Source organism: Pteropus alecto, unplaced genomic scaffold, assembly GCF_000325575.1.
Source record: "Pteropus alecto unplaced genomic scaffold, ASM32557v1 scaffold35, whole genome shotgun sequence".
Classification (NCBI taxonomy): domain Eukaryota; kingdom Metazoa; phylum Chordata; class Mammalia; order Chiroptera; family Pteropodidae; genus Pteropus; species Pteropus alecto.
Window position 1 is genome coordinate 13643637 of NW_006437828.1, and position 8416 is coordinate 13652052.

Sequence of the window (8416 nt, forward strand, 5' to 3'; positions counted from 1 at the left end):
CCCCCACCCCCACCCAGACTCCGCCAGCTCCACAGGGCACCCCCGGCCCCTCTCACCCCGGCACTCGGCAGGACGGGTCCCTGGGGCCACCGAAGCTCACCGTGGCCCTCCTGCCGGGGATGCCCGTTCACACGCACCGAGTTTCTGACCCGGGGCCTCGAGCCCACGTGGCACCTTCGTGAGAAGCAGAAGAGGCCACGCCTGCCGCGTGTGCTCACACCGTCATAATAAAACACAAATCCGGACGCCTGTGCGCAGGGCTCAGCCTGCACCATGGCACTCGGCCGCTAAGTCTGTCCGCTCCTGTGACACAGAGCCGCCCTCTCAGCCCCCGGGTCTCACGGTGCCCGCAGCAAAACCCCCGCAGGCCACATCCTTCCGAACACGCCCTTCACCTCCTGGTCCTCATCTGCCCCTAGAGACCGCCACGCCCGCAGCCAAAGGGACCGAGCATTTTCTCCCGCAGGCCCGTGAGGGAAGGCGGAGCAGACAGGAAGTCCATAAGGCAACACCAGCCTCAGACAACACGTTAGACCGTGGACTTGACAGACACGTACAAAGCATCCTGCCCCAAAACAACAATACGCGTCCTTCTCAAGGGCACACGCAACCTTCCCCACGGGGAGCGCCACGGGCCACAAAATAAGTCTCAATAAATCTAAGGAGACCGAAAAACCAAGCGCCTTTTCCAACCACAAAGGTATCAAACCAGAAACCAAACACAGGGAGAAAACAGGAAATATCAGAACTATGTGGGGATTGCACAGCATGCCACTGAAAAACCAAAGGGCCAATGAACAAATCAAGAGAAATAAAAAATACCTGAGACAAATGAAAACACAAAATACCGAAACTCGAGGGGTACAGCAGAAGCAGCCCCAGGAGGGAAGTTCGCAGCGATAAATGCCGAACCAAGAAACCTCTCAAACAAACCACCTCACTTCACAGCTCAGGGAACTAGAGAAATAAACAAAGCCCGAAATGAGCAGAAGGGAAGCAACAGCAAAGGGCAGGACGGACACAAATAAAAAGAGACTCAAAAGATAGTAGAAAACACCGATGAGCCTACGAGCTGGATTTTGAAAAGAGAAACAAAAATGACAAACCTTTAGCTAGACTCACCGAAGAAGGAGAGAGGGAACTCAAAATGAGAAACGAGAGAGGGGCCGTTACAGCTGGACCCCAGAATACGGTGGGTTCCAGCGACCACCTGGACAATGATACGCCATGACCGGGAGAAACACGTGCGTAACCTCCTAGAAACACACAGCCTCCCGACACGGAGTCGCGAAGACCTAGGAAATCTGAACAGACCCATTATCGGGCGGAAGACTGATCGGCAATCAAAACGTCCCAACGAGGAGAAGTGCAGGACCAGACGTCGTCACTGGTGACGCCCACCAAACGCTTCGAGAAGAATGAACACCCACGGATCTCAAGCTCATTAAAACGTAGAGGAAGGAGCACTTCCAAACCCACGTGAGGAAGCCAGCACCACCCTGAAACCAAAACCAGACAGAAACAGCACAAAAAAAGCAAATCACAGGCCAGTCCCTGTGGAACACAGATGCAGAAGCCCTCAGCAGGATGCTGGCAAACCAAACTCAACAATACATTAAAAGATCTAAGGATCACACGTCATGATCAGGGGGGTTTATCGTAGGGGTCCAAGGTCGGTTCAACAGCCGTGAATCGATCAATGTTAACAAGATAAAGGATAAAAACCATGGGATAGGATCATTTCAAAACATGAAGAAAAAGCACCTGAGAAAAATTCAACACCCATTCATGATAAAAACACAACCGAGTGGGAGTTGAGGGAACATAACTCGACGTGCTAAGGCCACATGTGACAAACCCACGGCTAACATCATGCTCAGGGGAAAAGCTAAAAGCGTTTTCCTCAAGGTCAGGAACAGAAGGGTGCCCGCGGTCGGCGCTTTCACTCCGCATGGTGTTGGAAGCCCCGGCCCCAGCAGTGAGACGAGGGGGAGGAACGGAAGGCATCCGAGCTGGAAAGGAAGACGCGACCTGCCATTCATGCCATTCATGCCGACGACATGAGTCTATGTCTGGGGAACCCTGAAAGTTCCACCCAAAACTGCTAGAACCGATCGATGAATTCAGCAAAGTTCCACGAAACGAAACCAATATATGAAAATCTGTTGCATTTCTATACACTAATAATGAACTGTTAGAAAGATAAATTAAGTAAACAATCCCATTTACAATGGCGACGAAAAGAAAAAATCTAGGAATAAATTTACCCAAGGTGAAAGATCTGTGTACTGAAAACTATAAGACATTGATGAGAAAGACACAAATAAATAGAAAGGGATCTCATGCTCGTGGACTGGAACGGTTAGTATTGTTAAAATGTCTATGTTCCAAGGCAATCTACAGATTCAGGGCAATCCCTATCAAAATTCCAATGGCACTTTTCACAGAAATAGATCAAACAATCCTGAAATGTATATGGAACCACAGAAGACCCTGACTAGCCAATCTCGAGGAAGAACAAAGTTGGAGGCATCGCGCTGCCCGGTATCAAACCATACAAGGCTAAAGCAACCGGAACAGCATGGCGCCCCCAAAAAAACAGACACGCAGGCCAAGGGAACAGAACCGAGAGCCCAGAAATAAACCCACACACATCGGCCCATTAATCTCTGACAAAGGAGGCAGGAATATACAGTGGGGTGAAGACAGTCTCTTTAGTAAGTGGTGCTGGGAAAACGAGACACCTACACGCAGAGGATGAAGCTGCACCACTCCCGAACGGCATCCGTGGAAATCGACTCGGAATGGGCCAAAAGACTCAAACGTGAGGCCTGACCCCACAGAACTCCGAGAGAAAACACAGGCCGTAAGCTCCGTGGCATCGGTCTTGGTGATGATTTTTCGGATCTGACACCAAAAGCAAAGGCAACAAAAGCAAAAATGAATCATGAGACCACATCAAACCAAAAAGCTTCTGCACAGCGAAGGAAACCATCAGCAAACGAGAAGGCAGCCCGCTGGATGGGGGGAAGTTCCTGCGAATCAGACCCGACGAGGCGCTCATGTCCAAAATACACGAAGAACTGATGCGCCTCGACGACGACAAAACGATCCAGTTTAAAGATGGGCAGAGGATCTGAACTGAGGTTTTTCAGAGACGTACGACGGCCAACAGACACACGGAAAGATGCTCGACATGGCTAATCATCAGAGAAACGCGAATCGAAACCACGATGAGATGTCGCCTCGCACCTGTCAGAATGGCGTCAGAAAAAAGACGAAAAATAACAAATTTTGGTGAGGATGTGGAAACTTAAGTTGGCGCTGCCAGAATGGAAAACAGTTCCTCCAAAAACTGACAACAGACCGCCACACGGCCCGGCAGCCCCTCCTCCGGTGTGTGTCCGAAAGAAACGAGGGCGCTCCCTCGAGAAGACACACACGCCCCTGCGTGCGCAGCCGTGCCGGTGACCGGCACCGAGACACAGAAACAACGTGAGCGTCCGTGGGACGAGGTGGTGCACGTGGACAACGGGCCACCACGCGGCCACGACCACGGGCGACAACGTGGACAGACCCGGAGGGCGTTATGCTGAGTGAAATAAGTCAGACGGGAGAAGACAAATGGCATGTGATGTCACTTACACGTGGAATCAGAAAAAACAAACGGCCCACGGAAAACACGCTGCTGGACGCCACGGGCGGGGCGGGGCACGTGCGGGGGCCGAATGGTGCGAACTCCCAGGTACGAGAGAAACACGTCCTAGGGTGCGGCGGGCAGCGTGGGGACGACGGTGGGTCTCAAACTCCCCGCCAGACACAACCCCGTCGCCAGCTCCAGCGGGAAAGGCCGCCAGTGCCCACGCAGGAACCGCGCACCTGCTCCCGCCTGCCCAGGACAAAGCAGGAGCGAGTCCCCCTCTGCCCCTTTCTCTCAGTCCCAGCCGGCAGGTCCCGTTAGCTCCTCCTCCAGAATCCGTCCAGAATCTCGTGACTAGCTGCCTTGCTCCCGCCTGGCCACCTGCCCGGTCCACACCGCCTCCCGCGCTAAGCCGAGCCACAGTAACGCCTCGTGCTGGCCTCCCTGCCTCTGCCCCCGCGCCCCGCCCCATAACCTGTGACCAGGATGGCCCGCTGAAACGGGATCGGACCTGCTCACGGCCGTGCGATGGCTCCTGCCAGTCTGCTGCCTCCCCGAGGTCACGTCCCACAGTCCACGACACGCACAGGGCTCCACCACGGGCCTGCTCACTGCCCCGGACAGGCCTACACACCGGGCCTCGGCGTGCGCCGTTCCGTCTGCCCAGACGCCCTTGCCATGCCTGTCGCTCCGTCCGCCTTCACTCCAACATGACCTCCTCTGTGGGCCCTCCCTGGCCGGCGGCCCTGGCCACCAGCCCTGTCTCCTCTTCGCTCTGCCCTTCTGGGTTATCATCTCCCCCGATGCCGGACAGCACTTGGCCTGCAAGGGCCGCTGCCCAGCCCCAGGCCGCTGCTTGCTTGGTACTGGGCACCTGTTGGACGCTCCCTGAACACCTGTTTAAGTAGCAAGTCATCCCGGACACGTCAGAGCCGTGCCATGTGACCACATGGACATGTCCCATTTGTGAACAGGTTGTTCCTAGGTTACTTTTCTATAAGTGAAAACTTGATTTTAAAAACAGACGAGAACGAAGTGACATTAAACCCGTTTCCTCGGGGGAGAAGCTGAAGCCTGAAACGACGGCCTGGCCCGGAGCTGGGGAAAGGTGCGCACGGGAGCCGTGAAGTCGCAGCACAGACGGGGCCCTGGAGGGGGCCATAGCCCCCGCCCTCCGCGCCAGGAGACGGCGTCCATGCACCCCTGCGCCACGGGGACGGACGCTGAGAGTCACTGCTCCCCAGGCGGCTCGGAGGAAAGTGCTCCTGCTGGCTGAGCCCAGAACCCACACAGGTGACACAGCCGAGTGGGACCCGAACCAGGGCCCCAGCAGGCGCCTCCCACCGCCCTGTCGAGTCAGCACTGGAGTCACTGCAGGAACCACCTTCGTCACTTCTGCAGCAGGCGGGCTGGCCAGCCCCAGAGCTCGAGGGACGCAGCACGCAGCCTCCCCACACGGAGCCACCGCCCGCGGGAGCCTGGCCTCGACGCCCCAGCTGCCTGAGCCGACCAGCCGGCCAGGCCCAGACCTGCCCGCACCGCAAGTGAAAAGACACGCCAAACACACTGAATTCTTTCCGCTGGAGCTCGGCGCTTAGGGGCGAAGCTGCTGGCCTGGGAACGCGGCCATCGTCCACTCCGGGATCCCTGGGTTGGGTGCCACTGGCCCCCAAAGGGATCCTGACCTGGCTGTTCCGCACAGCCCAAGCCTTCAGGCCGCTCTGCCCCCAGGCTGAAGTAGGACAGAGCCTGGCCCCAGCAGCGACGTCCAAGGGGCTGGTCGTGCTGGAACCTGCCTATGTCCCTCCAAAGACCCAGCCCTCGCACCCCGGCTTGGAACCGTCGCTCAGATCGGCAGGGGTGCTGCGTCAGCCTAAATGCTCCCATTCCAGTTCGCTTTTCTCGTGGTCCTTAAAATCAGAAGCCAGGCTGAAGTCGCCACTCTATTTCCCCAGCAGAGAAATAAGGTGAATAATAGACTAAAACGGAAAGTGCTCACGGCGCCCTGCGTGCACGTCAGCCCGTAACTGCCCACGCCGACGCCGACGCCGACGCGCACACAGAGGCACACGCCCGGGTGCGTGTCTGACTTCGGCATTCGAATGCCCTCATCGCGATGACGACGACGTCCAAGCGTGAGGGTCTGGTTCCCCACGGACAGCGTGCCTCAGCGCCGCCTGCGCCTGCGCCCTGCGGGGCCCTGACCCTCTCCCGCAGCCGTCCGTGTACGCAGGCGCTGCTTTTGCTTTCTTCACGAATTCCCCACTTCGAGAGCCCCAAGTGACTCCCTGAGCCCAGATTTCGGAGCCTAGAATTTGTCACCGGGTAAACCAGCCCCCTTGCGGGAAGCTGGCTTAGCACAAGGCACCACGAGCTTGGGGACAATTTAAAGTGCAGCCTCCCCACTTCTCCCCGTGACGACGGCCATCACATGGTGTCGCAGCTTTGATACTACATTTTACTTCCAGTAGAATTAGTGAACGACTCTAGTAAATATCTTCTAGTATCACAAAGTGGTGGATGGAAGACAAAAGCTTAAAAAAATCGAATACCTTTTAAAAGTCTTTTTAAACGTCGCTTAATAACAATGTAAAACATCAGCGACCCACGAGCAGCCTTTCTGCTGGCCGGTAGGCATTACGTCAATGACGGAAGGGAGAACAGGAATGCTGGTGACTGGTCGTTTTCATCAAAATTTTGAAAACTCACATACAAAAGCAGATCGAGAAGTGAAAACAAATGTCTAAGCGCGGTGACTTCGGAAAGGCTGAACCGGGGCTGGGAAGGACAGGCGATGAGGGGTGTGACGGTGGGGCCCGGGGTGGGGGAGGGGTCCTTTGCCAGCTCTGCACCTGTGCCTTACCTGTTCTCAGGCAGGGCCCACTCACGGCCGTCACCTGTCACACGGGATGCACAGCCACCCGCTAGAGCTGGCCCTTCCCCACGCCCCTGCAGAATGCACGCTGGCCTTGTCAGGTTTCCCTAGACCCAGAATTCCCCCCTCGTCTCCCCAAAATCACGCTTCCAGAAGGCTGAACCGAGCTGCACTCCCGCCTCACGAGTGTCTTACACCTACGACCCCGTCCTGCTCCACTCCGCTCACCTTTCAACCTGTGCAAACCACAAACGGCGCGCGAATTAGACATTCGCCAGCCCTGGAGATCTCGATCAGAATTTTCCATTGCCTTGTGCAATGAGGGGGGGGTCCTAACGCTTTACGGTGACGCTTTTGACAAAACAGCCGCTCGCAGAGTAGAGCAGCCGAAGTCGGGGCATGTTCATCTCGCTCTAACTCACACAGCACATTTTAGTTCAAAAAGCATTTCAAACCGTTGCCTTCCAGCAATTTCCTGGGCAAACTCAAGTTCTGTGGTCGGCCCTGACTCACCTGGGGTCAGGGGACAGTTCCAGAACACAGCCCAGGGCTCCTGGCCAAGCCGCCAGCCGCCAGAGGCTTCTGACCAGAATTCCCAGAGTTTACTTCGCCACGAAAACGCTGTGGAGAAAATATACACACGAAAATATCAATGATGATGAAATTGGTAAAACTAGAAAGTCAACTTAAGAGCTCAGCTTTGAAAAGGAGAAAAGCTATTTTGAGTAACTTTGAATTTTACCTCTTCCCTAATTGTCTATAACTCCCTTGGAAACATCAATCAATTATGACATAGCACCTGAGAACAATGACTTCTTACTGGCAAGGAATCAGGGACATCCGTGTCTGTGAATCCTGCAACCTAACTGCAGATGCTGGCCATTAAGTCACATCCTGGGGCCAATAACTGCTGTTTGAGCTCAAGGGACAAATATTTTTAAACTACACAAACAGTAAGTTATTTCCTGTAAGAGATGTTCAAAATGTATTTTTAAGCAATAAAAGGACAGTGAAAATGTTATGTCTTGCAGTGTTCCACCTGGAAGGAAGTTAACTCCTGCACAAAATCCAAACTACTGGCGGCGACTTGACTCAGCAGCTCAGCCAGAGAAAACAATAAAAGCCCGTTGCACTCTGAGTGAAGAGAATTCTTATCTGTAGCAAAAGTTAGTAACTGAAGTGGTTACTGCCCTGCACCAAATATGTCTTCTGCTTCCCAGGACATTCACACCCCATTAAAAGCAAAGACATTTACTCAGAACTCTGAGCTCAACACTCAGGGTCCCACAGAGGAAGAAGTGTCTCCAGAGGGGTTGAAGCTGGGCCCCTGCTGACCAGCGGCCGCACCGCACCCCTACTTCAGCTTCCGCAGCAGGTAGACCCCGCAGAGGAAAACGCACCCAGGTTTTTAGCCGTAGCTGTCTTCCTCCTATAGCCAGCCAAGACTTCTGCCTCTATAGGAAACTCTGAACCCCTGCGCCCCACACAAACAACTCGACTGCTCCTCGTGGGGCTACGGCGGGTCGGTTTTACCCCAGCCAGCCGCCCCCTACCCGGGGTCCCTCCTGCACATTCCTACCTGTCCTCGCAGTTTCGGCCCCATCACCCTTATCCCCAGGGGACAAGGGCACCCCGCTGAAGATGGGGGCTGCTCCCAGGGCCTGACCGAATACCTGCCCTGTCTGTGCCAGGGGGAACGGGGGCACGCGCCAAAGTTGGGGGGCTGCTCGCGCCCCCGTCACCTGCACTGCCTGTGCTCGGAGGCCGGGGACAGCTCGCTGAAGTGAGAAGCTGCCCGTGGACCCTATTACCTGCAACGTCTGTGCCTGGGGAAAGGGGGCACCCTGCTTAAGTTGGGGTGCTGCCCGGGACCCGCGCTCACCCGGCCTGGACCCTCACTC

The 8416-nt window shown here is 55.4% G+C and overlaps 1 protein-coding gene across 1 annotated transcript in view; it reads right to left on the minus strand.

Annotated features, from left to right (window-relative positions):
• ARHGEF10 (Rho guanine nucleotide exchange factor 10) overlaps positions 1-8397 on the minus strand; it is a 69145-nt gene extending 60748 nt beyond the window's left edge. The window contains exon 1 of the mRNA XM_015591802.2: positions 7029-8397. The gene's annotated coding sequence lies outside the window, so the exon portion shown is untranslated. The remainder of the gene's footprint in view (positions 1-7028) is intronic.
• Positions 8398-8416: the final 19 nt, after the last annotated feature.